Raw genomic sequence first — 11,686 nt, 5'->3', positions numbered from 1 at the left:
CCTTTTGGGGAAAGCCGTGCGGGCTTGACCTAAATCGGACAATATCACATCATATTAAGAGTATCTTTGAGGGTCAAACTTTTCAATTTTGACTGTGTATTCGAACATGAACTCTTTAATTTTTCGAAATAAATTTTGCATATCTGGAACCTAGGTAAAAAGTACTATAAATCACAATAATTGACAATTCAAAATATTTATAAGACATGAAAAAATCGCGGTAAAAAAACTTATTTGACTCTCGAAATCTGAACGGCGCAACAAAATTAGGAGGGAAGGAGTAGTTGTTTTTAACAAATTGAATTTATTTCAAAATATTTGACGTTTTAGAAAAATAATTTCATTTTTCAAATCTTTCAGTTACTTAAGTGAGATATTTAAGAAAAAATAAATTAGAGTTTAAATATATACTTCTATGAGTACGACTATTAAATGTTTTTCAAATGTGTAAACATGCTAATATGCTATTCTAGCTGGTGGAGCTCTTTTTTTCTTTGTGCTCTATACGAATGATCAAGCCCTCAGCCTAAATTGCTGCGTATCATAATTCATTAGGCCTGGGCGTTCGGTATTCGGTTCGGTATTTTTAAAGTTCGGGTTCGGTAATTCGGTATTCGGTAATTGAAAGTATATACCAAATACCGAACTTTCAAACTTCGGTTCGGTAATTCGGGAATCGGTAAATCAAATTTCTGTTCGGTACGGTATTCGGTAATACCATTTTTTTTGCAGCAAAGCGCATTGGCAACCAAATAAGATCCGCTTAAATAAGACTGCGAAGTGAAGATTGGACATCAAATTGATTTAAGGCTTCAACCGTCCATAAACCAACAATAGCTTCAACATTATTTCTAGCTTTCTTTCCGCAAGATTGGACATCAAATTGATTTAAGGCTGAAACAATATGATCAATGATAAATATTTGACACATAGAAGGTATTGTAGAAGTGAAATGAAATGACAATATATTATGCATTTTATAAAGAATTCACAGAATATGAAAAGATTGTGAAACGAATGGACTTGAAATGTTTGGGCTGCTGAACTTGAAATGTTTGGGCTGGACTACTGGACCTGAAATGTTTTAGCCCTTTACTCCTTTAGGCTGTACACGTATTGGTATTAATTTCGGTATTCGGTATTTACCGAATTACCGAACGGTATAATTGTAAATACCGAATACCGAAACCGAAATATTAAATTTTATATTTAGTACCGAATACCGAAATACCGAAATAGCCGGTTCGGTTCGGTATTTTATGCCCAGCCCTATAATTCATAGACAAGAATGAAGAATCATTTACTTGTAGATTCGAAGTACAATGAAATTCAAATTTGTCAAATGTTGAAACTTAAATATTCGTGGACAACAACAATGGTATGGAAGTAAAAGAAAATTAAAAAAAAAAAAAAAAAAGCAAAATGAAACATCATTTTCATGTGTAGATAGGAAATGGGATGAGTCATGAATGAAGAAAATATGGGCGCCTAATCGGATAATAATTCACAAGACCTAAAGTAGTACTTTGAAGTATATTGCACGATTCCTAATGTTTTCTGCTAGCTAGGTGGAAATTTGGAACTGGAAAAGACATGGACCCTAACTAACATCAAAATCTTGCAGACCAAAGTGGCCCATGCAACTCCCGGCGTGGGTGACCTCATCAATGTTAGATTATTATTTTAGTTTCTTTTTAAGTTTTACATTTTACATTATTTTTTTATATTATTTATTTTCATTTTCATTTTTCTCATTTCCTAACCTTTACTTGTGATTTCATGTAATTGCTCGTATTGTTTTAATTTTTTTTCTTACTTTCTTCATTTAACGTAATTACGCTATCATTCTAGTTTTTGAAATTACACTTCCTAATATTAGAAAGAATTAGTCATTAACAAACTTGACATATAACGAGTGATATTATTAAAGTAGAATTCCGTTCACTACAAAAAAAACTGTTTTTAGCGACGGACGAAATCCGCTGCTAAACCACCCAAATCCGTCGTTAAAGCCGTTTAGCGACAGATTAGCGACGAAAATTCATCTGTCGCTAAAACGCTCGTAGCTAAGCTTTTAGCGACAAAATTTTGGCATCCGTCACTACATTTAGCAACGGATTAGTGACAAAGAATTCCGTCGCTAACCTTAGCGACAAAAATTTCCGTAGCTAATACATATAAAATCCGTGGCGCATTTGGTTGTTCATTTCATCGTCGAGATATATTAGCTACGGAATTTCCATCAGTATTCCGTCACAATTTATATAATATTATTTCTAAAATACTATATTTATTACATATTTAGCTACAGCAAAAACCGTCGCTATTTTTTGCTTATATATTCTTATATATTTTTCGAAATCATTGTAGAATATATTAAATGAAAGTAGTAATTCAACAACATTACAAGAACCCGATTTCATATAAATAATTTGAAGATTAACAATCAAATTCAAAATTACATAAATCTCAAAGCATCAACAACGCTCATAATTGTTGTTTAACTAATAGAATAGAGCCTGAAAGACAAAGCTAACTAATGTGGTGTTGGAGAGTGATGTTCATCGGGATCGAAAGTAGGACCCAAGGACATAAACGCTTATCTTCGTCTGTCCTCCCACAGTCTCGTAATATATCCAAGTTTCAATGTCCATCTACTCCTTTTGAGGTCACTATTACTCTAACAATTCATGAGCTATATCCTGTAAATAAAAGAAAATGAAAACCTTTTAAAAAAAAATTGGACATTCAATTTATCCAACAAAAAAGATATGAATATGTCATCTATAAGGGTCAATAAGATCACATAATATTTTATTGCCCCCAAAAAAAAAGATCACAGAATATTTACTCGTGCACAATTCGAGATCGATCACCATGTGTACAAAAAGATTTTCCACCATAGCTATGTATATAAATATGCAAATGTATCAGAGTTCGTCGGACCGAACAAAATTTTGTATAAGCAATTAATTTGGTATCATAAAATTTGAGTCTACTACTGATTATTTTTTGTCACAGTACTCCTCTATCTATGGCCATGCATTATGTCAAGAAACACACTTTAGAGTTTAGATTGGAAGATTTAAAAAAAAGAACAAGCACTGGAAACCCAAAGGACCAAACAAAAAAACTTTTTACTAGTCTTTACTCTTCTTGGCGATGAAGTCTTACAGCGTAAGTACATAACTTAATATATTTAGAGAAAATCACACGCTACTGAGCATGGAAAATGTAATACATTATTCAAACTTTCGTTTAATGATCTCTAAGCAAATAAAGCTGGTTCAACAAAAATATGAAGAACAAATCATTAGAATTATTCCCCAAAGTTATAGCGGTGGACTGTGGTAGTTAATTAAACAAGCATTAGAAGTTTGTGAAAAGCAATGTGGACATCGCATTCAGCAAAGTGTCAAAAGTCTAAGTAAGGCTAGAAGCTTTGACCCACCCTTACATTTTCACACCAACAAGTACATGCTCAAGCAAAATGTACTGCTTCTTTTATTCTCAAATTATAAGAGACTTTGAAATATATGTCATACTTATCATTTGAAGCACCTAATTACTTCAGATTCCATTTTAAACAGAAATAATGAAATTAATACATTGTATCTTCTAAAATACATCATCCTAACTAAAGTCTAAAGGACAACCTGTCTGTTACAGAAGAGACTTTGTTTCGCTGTTTTAATCTGCGGACCTAGTGTTGGAACGCTAAATTGTCGAAGCAGAACTCATTCAACACTATCAAAAAGTTAAATATGTATTTGATTAAATGTAAAGTTGAGATGCATTACCTGAACTGTTAAGCAATGAAATTTCAAAATCATACTTCAATAGCAGCCATCAACATATAAAGTAACTCTAGAACACCCCCACAAAGCTCATTGTTTCCAACAATTGAAACCTCGCTGCCAATAACAAATCAATTTTTAGCATCAGTTCAAATTTTTTAACAAAGACACACACATATACTTGACTATGTTTGGTGAGAAAGATCTTTCAGAACAATGGGACATTAAACCAACAAACATAAGAAGATTGTATTAAGTTCTTAAATAGTTCTTAAATGAGGTCTTGTGCAAATAATAGGACTTGAGTTCAAGAAACAAAATGACATTACCATAGCTTCTTCTATCTTCTTGCTTGTTGTTTATCAAAATATGATTATATTCGTTTACTTAGAAGATTAAGCATATGCCTTAGTTTCTAGTCTCTAGACCATGAGAATGCTCAAACATAGAAACTATAGATCACATAAATCAATGCCAAAAGATGTGCAATATATCTAATCTAGACTTCAAAGTGAAAGAGGAGACTAATTAACTTGACTATGAGCACACAACTGCCAAGAAAACAACATGGTCAAGTGTAACTAAATGGCATATTCCTGCGGTTTCATCACTGATTTAGTCACAACATATATCACACTGCAGGTAAAAAGATACAAATAATGAGAAGAGAGGGGAAAGGAACTTACCTGGTAGTCTTCTGTGATCTGAGAAGGAGAGGGATGGCCAGAGCTGGACAGGGGTGTGGAGTGATTTATTCTTCTTCTAGTTTGTGTGATTCAGTAGCAGAATTCCCATGAAGCACTAAATAATGCAATTTTCAAGTTCTAACCAACAACAAATCAATGTCTAATGCCAAAAGTTTACAGCAGTAACTCAAATTTATCCTAGAAGGTTGCAGCTACTTTCCAATTTTAATAAACTTAAGATCTTATTGTCCTTCAAGGGTTCTAGCTAGAGTAATATTTTGTATATTAAGAAGTTCTAATTTGTTAAAGTACAACATACCTCTGATATCTAATGTTTGAACCACTCACTGAAAGATTAATAACTTCTGTCACCACTCATGCAACTTCGCCCAGAACATGCAAAATAGGAGAAATTTATCCACACCGGTTATGAAACTAGAATTAATAGTATGATGCGACTATAAAATAAATAGCTCTTGGAACTATAAGTTGGTAGAAGGAACCCATGGGTGCAAGTCGACATAACTTTGAGTCTTCTCTGTTACCCATGCATCAAGCAACAATCAATGAAACAACAAGCTATATTGAGTGAGGAATGACAGTTTGTTACTTGAAAGCCCTTCTAAGGCTAGCTAGCACTTTAGTAAAAAACTAAGTAAGAAAACAACTTCACATCATTTGTGAGATTTTTCTTTGCAAGTATATTCAGATGGTGACAAAGGACTATAAAGGAAAAAAAATCAACTTTTATTCTATTGTATTCTGCTCAACATAGTAGGCAAAATCATGAGATGATAATACTTGTTTATCAATGACAAGATAGTTGGTACATACCTAAATTTCGTTCATAAGAATTTTGCTACTTCCGTTTGTTTATTGAATTCTAAATCTGATGCCTTCAAACACCCCATATAAATAATCTCCAAATCTAGTCTTTCAGCTGCAAAATTAGTGTATGTAAAGCATATTTGTCCCATTCAGAAGACCATTTTTTTCCTCCTTATCCCTAAGCCGTCAGTTGATACTAATTTGCTACAATTATCATCCTACTTTCATTATAATAATTAGAGTAATCCGATCAATAAAGAGGTAACTTGAAGAAAAATTTAGTGGCACTACACAAAAAGCTTCAAAAGAGAGGTTTTTTTTTTCCAGAGAATGAAAAGCTTCAAAAGAGAGTTACGCAGTACAAACCTGTCGTTTAAGCAGAACAGACGGCTACTACTTCACTTCCTCAAAGAAAAGATATCGACAAAAGGCAGATTTTATGGTGAAGTCTAAAAGTTGAATATAGAGAGCGAAGTAATAAAAGAAAGGATATATAATTCTTTCCATGCTTAGTTCAAGAGCCAACCAAATTCAAAATTCATAAACAATGTACATGGATTGCATACATATATCCCATTTGTAAAAATATAAAGCAGATTAAAGGAAACATATGGAAATATATATAAAGATACCTGGAGATGGCTTGCCACATTCCCTCTTGTAACTCCTTCAACATTCATCAAGTCAAAATCATCTTACGGACATTAGAAACAGGACGAAAAAATTAGTCCATTAATATGGAAGTATCCATATAATAAAAGATACACAAAGACTAACCACAGTGATGCTAAAGAAAATCACCTCCAATGCATAAATAATTAACTGCTGCAACAAGCTTCCTATGAAGCTCTATGTGAAGCTTTCATTAGGAATCCCTGTGAACGGAAGAACAAGTTGAAATACCTTAATGAATCAAAACATATCATTCACCTTTTTCGTTAAAAAAAAAGAAACTGAAACAAAACATATTGATCATTTTTCTTCATAATAATGGTCAAAAAAAGCTTTCACTGAAAACAAAAAAGAAACTTTTTCACCTTAATCACCTCAAATTCCAACCTCAAGTTTCCCAAAACAAGAACTTCAAAATAGTAGGCTTAAATAAATCCCAGAATACAACAAGTATAATCCAACAAACAACTCATCAATTGTAACTTTCAACAAAATTGTTGCTTTTTGCCTCAGCTTTGTAATGCAAATTTTTAGTAGCAGTTTTTAGTTGTTAGAATGCAGGATATAACCTAATAAAACAACTGCTATTCAACTGCTTAAAATGCAGTATTTTACTATAAAAAACAGCAGCTATTCAATTCCTAAAATGCAGGTTTTTACAAAAAATAACATCAACTATTCAACTGCTAAAATTCAGTATTTTAACAAACAAAACAACAAGTGTTTTGTAGTGGCAAAATACAGATTTTAGTAGCAGTTTTCAGTTGTTAGAATGTAGAATTTAACCTCATAAAGCAGCTGCTATTCAACGGCTTAAAATGCAGTATTTTACCACAAAAACAACAGCTATTCAATTGCTAAAATGCAGTTTTTTACAAAGAAAACAATAGCTATTCAACTGCTAAAATGCAGTATTTTTACAAAAAAAAAAAAAAAAAGTGTCTTGTGGTGGTAAAGTACAGATTTTAGTAGCAATTTTCAATTGGTAAAATGCAGGATTTAATCTCATAAAGAAGCAATTATTCAACTGCTAAAATGCAGTTTTTAACAGATAAAACAGAGTGTGTGTTACAATGCAATTTTTAAATCCAAATGCAACAGATTTTAAGAGCTGTTTTCAGCCTTTTACCATAGAAATCAACAGCTATTCAACTACTAGAATGCAAATTTTTATAAAAAAGACAACAACTATCCATATTTCTTATTTCAAAAGCAACTATCATATACCCTCTTATTGACTCCCACCTAAAAGTGTTCCACACTAATTATTGACAGAACTGTATCTTAAGTGACTACCTAAGTTTATCTTCACAAAAAAAAAAGTGACTACCTAAGTTTCTTTACAAGCTTATTATAGCTCGAACAAGCAAATCCTACGTATCGATCTCATTTATTTATTTCTCTTTAGGCTCACTCGAAACTTACTATCCCAATTTTTCTAAATTGCACTTAAAGATCCTTTAAAGGGTAAATTGCTCCCTCTCAAAAAATAATTATTCTCAAGCTTCAAACTTGAAACTTTTAGTTAAGAAGGGATGGACTCTTTATAATCTCACCACACCAACATATCAATCTGATATTGTTTTTACGTTTCAAGTATTAGTTGTATTTTTACCTAGTCTTAACCTGAGAAGTTTATCAACACCAGCAAGTTAAGTGCTTAAACTGTTAAAGAATCGAAACTAGCAATATGCACAAATAACTAATCGGCTATCAAACACCTATTGTGATTATTAATCAGCTACCAAAGAGAAAGAGCGTGAATTCTTACAATCAAACTTAAGGCTTTCAAGCTTAAATGAAGAATCACAGAATATGAAGAATGTTGAGTTCTTTAAGCTCTTCTCTCAACATGAAGCAGAATAAAACAAGCTTTAAGCTCCAAATAATATAACCCAACAAATTTTAGCAAAACTAAAGGTTGAAATTTCTATTTTCATCAGATTTATGGGCCAAATAGAGATTCCCAACACTTAACATTCAAAAAAAATTATAAACCCAACAGTTCTCAAGATACCCAACTTCGATTTTAGCAATAATAAGCAAAAAAAAAAAAAGAAAAAAAAAGACAGATTTATGCACAAACAAGACATACCCAAATTTCGTAACTTCTATTTCAGATTTAACTTTAGAGAAAACAAAGAAATAGACAAAGGAGACAGAAATTGCCCAGAAAACATAGAAAAAACAATAAATACCTGTCCTTTAGCTAAAAGATGTAGCAGACGAAGAGAAAAATGCAATAGAAGCCCTAGATTCACATTATTTTTTATCCCTCTCACGATTTCGCCATAAATTTACAGTAAAAGCTATCTCTCTCTCTTCTATCTCTCTCTCTATCTATCTATGTTGGGGGTTTGAAGTGAGAAGAAGTATATTCGTGCCCTAGGATATATCTTTTATTTTACCCTTACCGACGGAATTAACGACGGATTTTATGTTCCGTCGCTAAATAATACATTGACTTCTTCTAGCAATTAATATTACGACAGAAGTATCGGTTGCTGCAAATATAATTTTTTTTTGAAGAAAATTAAAAATCCCAACGACAGATTTTCTGTTGCTGAATCCGTCGCTAAGTATAAATAAAAATTGTCACACCACTTTTGTTGCTGAATCCGTGGTGAATTTTAAGGCGCCAAAATTTCGCGCTAATAATTAGCGACGGAGTTCATTTTTCGTAGCTAATCCGTCGCTATATAAAGAGCTAAAATTTTAATTGCATTTCTAGCGACGAATGATTATTTCGTAGCTAATCCGTCGTTAATTGGCGACGGAATGTGGTCTGTCGCTAATATTCCGTCGCTAAACGCTATTTTTTTAGTAGTGGTTGTTGAATGAGGTTATAGACTTATATCTGTTTTCACTTTCTTTTAAATTATATTTATTTAAGTTATGTTGGAACTTAGTTTATGATATGTTGAAATTTGAAATAAAAGTATCATGTTAAACATTTTTTTTAATTTTGAATTTATGTTATGTTTTCGATTTCAATTTATTTGCTTTAGTACTATTCACTTGTTGTTTTACATTACATGTTATTCATTTTCCACTTACAGATAGATTATTTTTTTGTCAAACATTTGAATAATGTTATGACATTATATATATAAATATTAATCTTTTTGTCAAAGATCCAGCCCATGTTGTTTTTACAAAATGTGTGCTTTTAATTTTTATAATTAATTAAATCAAAACATTATTAATTTAAAAAATGTATACAATTACTTTTACAATATTGTTTACAACTATGTGATTGTTAATTAATATATTTTCAAGAAACAATATGTATCTTAAATACCTAATTTAATATATCATTTATAAAGGCACATATTTGTCAAGTACTATTTTTTTTATAAAATCAATCTAACTATGTAATTACACATGTGCAACCAAACAGTATGCTTGTAATTACGTTATGACAAACAAACAGGTCCTCGTAATTACTATACTGTGTAATTACTAGGCTGCGTAATTACTACCCTAATAATTACACTAATTCCAATTACTATGTGACTTTCTAAACAGATCCTAAGTAAATTTTCACATATAAATTTATATTCCACAATGAAAGTACTAGGTTCATTTTATGCTATTATAAGTTGCATCCACTTCTTGAGCAAAGAGCAACTACCTCGAGCTTTTTATGTCAGAAATCAATAGCTAGGGATCGCTTGGTTTGCAAATAAGTTATACCGAAATTATAGTAGGAGGATTATACATAATATGAGATTAAATAATGATGTGATTATTTAGTGGATATACTATGTTTGGTTCGTACTTCATAGGACGATTATACGAGGTATAATATAGAACATGCATTCAATTTCAACTAGACAAATGTCACTATCCAAATTATCATAACCGTGATTAGCACCCAACAATCCCCTTGTCAAGCGAATCATAGACATAAAACCAATAATCTGAACTCACATAGATATCAAGTCTAAGTAAAAGACATAATCGTCTACGAATATTTGACTATGATGTGAAAGCCAAATCACAATTACATAGAACCTGATACAAACTAACCATGAGCATCAAATACAATAACTGGTTGAGCAAAAGAAAAATAACTACATATATATGAAGAAACTCAATGTTGCCGTTGAATAAGACAGTTGACTCATCACCGAAACTGCTATTATTGTCCAATGCTGACTCACAAACTCCGCTAGAATTCCAGGGCTACACGATTTGTTAGCGATTCCGTAGAATACAGATCTTCCTGCTTCTTCCATGACATTGTTGTAAAAGATTTTGCAGTAACCTCGAATGCTATTCATAATGCTCATGAAGATCACACTCAAAGCCCTCTAGATTGCCTACCCATTACTCATACAAGGACCTATTATTTAATGGGTAATGGCTATGTGTTTTGGAGGGATTTACATACTGAGGAAGAATACCCGTACTTGAGTGAATATAACTCTTCTTGTAACTTGTAAGTGTCTTGATCTACGGGGCCGGATCACAGGGGTGGCTCAAGGAGTATGCTAATAAATCCTTTGCTTTAGGCCCTCAATTTTTTTTAATAGTGAATCTACAATTTTATTTTACTTAATTAGAAAATACTGTAGTTTGTAAAAAAAAAAAAATTACAAACCCTTTATAAAAAGTGAAGGGAAGAAAGATTGTCTTCTTTTTAACAGTAGAAATATTTTAGAATTTGAATTAAACTACTCAAATCATCATATTAGTAAATAAAGTTTCTTACGACAAGATCTAAGGTAATGTATCGCAAACATATGACTAACATCTTATAAACTTGAATTAACCCTTACTATTATAAATAATAGACTCCATGTCTTGTACAAATACCATCATATAAACAATAAGTATGAAAAATAAAGGAATGTGAAGCTAATATATATAGATTATATTAAATGTATAAGGCCTCTTGCTAATAATTAGCTTTAGGCCAATTATTTTATGAAGCCCAATTTTAGTGGATCAAAATCTCTTTTTAGACTTATCATTCTATCCAAAATGAGTGAGACATCTTACCGCTTCATAAATTATTATCTGCATAAATCTGCAGTAGACATAATGAATGTCTATTTTCTATAAACGGATGAAGCACTAATGTTACAAAAGGATGGAAGCCCATTGTGTCATGTTGTGTGTCATGTTGTACTTATAACCGGGTTCGACATTGTGAATGACAAACCATATTTCATCATCAAAAATTGGAGCAGCATTATGTGGGGTGCTAATGGATATGCTCGGGTTGCACCACATATGTTGTTCTCTTTTTAAGGAGGTGATATAACGGAGAACATGTTCTCGTCTTCCTAAATGCGTGGGTGAAATAAAAGCACGTTAAAGACAAACTTAACTTAAATGTGCATTTGTTATATTCAATTGGACATTAATTATTTGCTCGTCCTTTTTTTTTAATTTATAGTGCTGATGGAAAATCAGGTGCAATACATTGTGTAGCCTTCAGGGCATATAAAGCACCAAGTGCAGCGTTAAGAGAGAACAAAATACAAAAATTTAGGTCTAGTTGATTAGACACTGGGGTCATGAACTTCCTACCCAGAAGGAACGCGTAGCCCCAAAAGAAATAAAAGCTACATAGTTTTCAACTCCAAAACCATTCATTTGGGGTGATTTGGCTGCCTAAAAGTGAGGCAGCTTATCAAGCACAAAGAAGGGTATGTAAATTAAACGACATGAAAATGAATTAGACCCAATCAA

At 32.0% G+C, this 11,686-nt stretch overlaps 1 long non-coding RNA gene across 7 annotated transcripts; it reads right to left on the bottom strand.

Annotated features, from left to right (window-relative positions):
* Positions 1 to 2,403: 2,403 nt before the first annotated feature.
* On the bottom strand, positions 2,404 to 8,367 carry LOC132610638 (uncharacterized). 7 transcript variants are annotated; one of them, XR_009571201.1, is made up of 5 exons: positions 8,182 to 8,367; positions 6,113 to 6,186; positions 4,484 to 6,005; positions 3,801 to 3,914; positions 2,404 to 2,702 (listed from the first exon to the last, which is right to left on the bottom strand). It is a non-coding gene; the product is annotated as an uncharacterized LOC132610638 (long non-coding RNA). The 7 variants fall into 7 exon arrangements; XR_009571203.1 differs by having other exon boundaries at positions 3,801 to 4,866; positions 5,944 to 6,005; positions 6,089 to 6,186; positions 8,182 to 8,362; XR_009571204.1 differs by having other exon boundaries at positions 3,801 to 4,866; positions 5,944 to 5,978; positions 6,089 to 6,186; positions 8,182 to 8,361.
* Between the last annotated feature and the right edge of the window lie 3,319 nt (positions 8,368 to 11,686).

This window comes from Lycium barbarum, chromosome 9 (assembly GCF_019175385.1).
Source record: "Lycium barbarum isolate Lr01 chromosome 9, ASM1917538v2, whole genome shotgun sequence".
Classification (NCBI taxonomy): Eukaryota; Viridiplantae; Streptophyta; class Magnoliopsida; order Solanales; family Solanaceae; genus Lycium; species Lycium barbarum.
The sequence above is the reverse complement of the archived record's forward strand: the minus strand, read 5'-3'. Positions and strand labels throughout refer to the sequence as shown.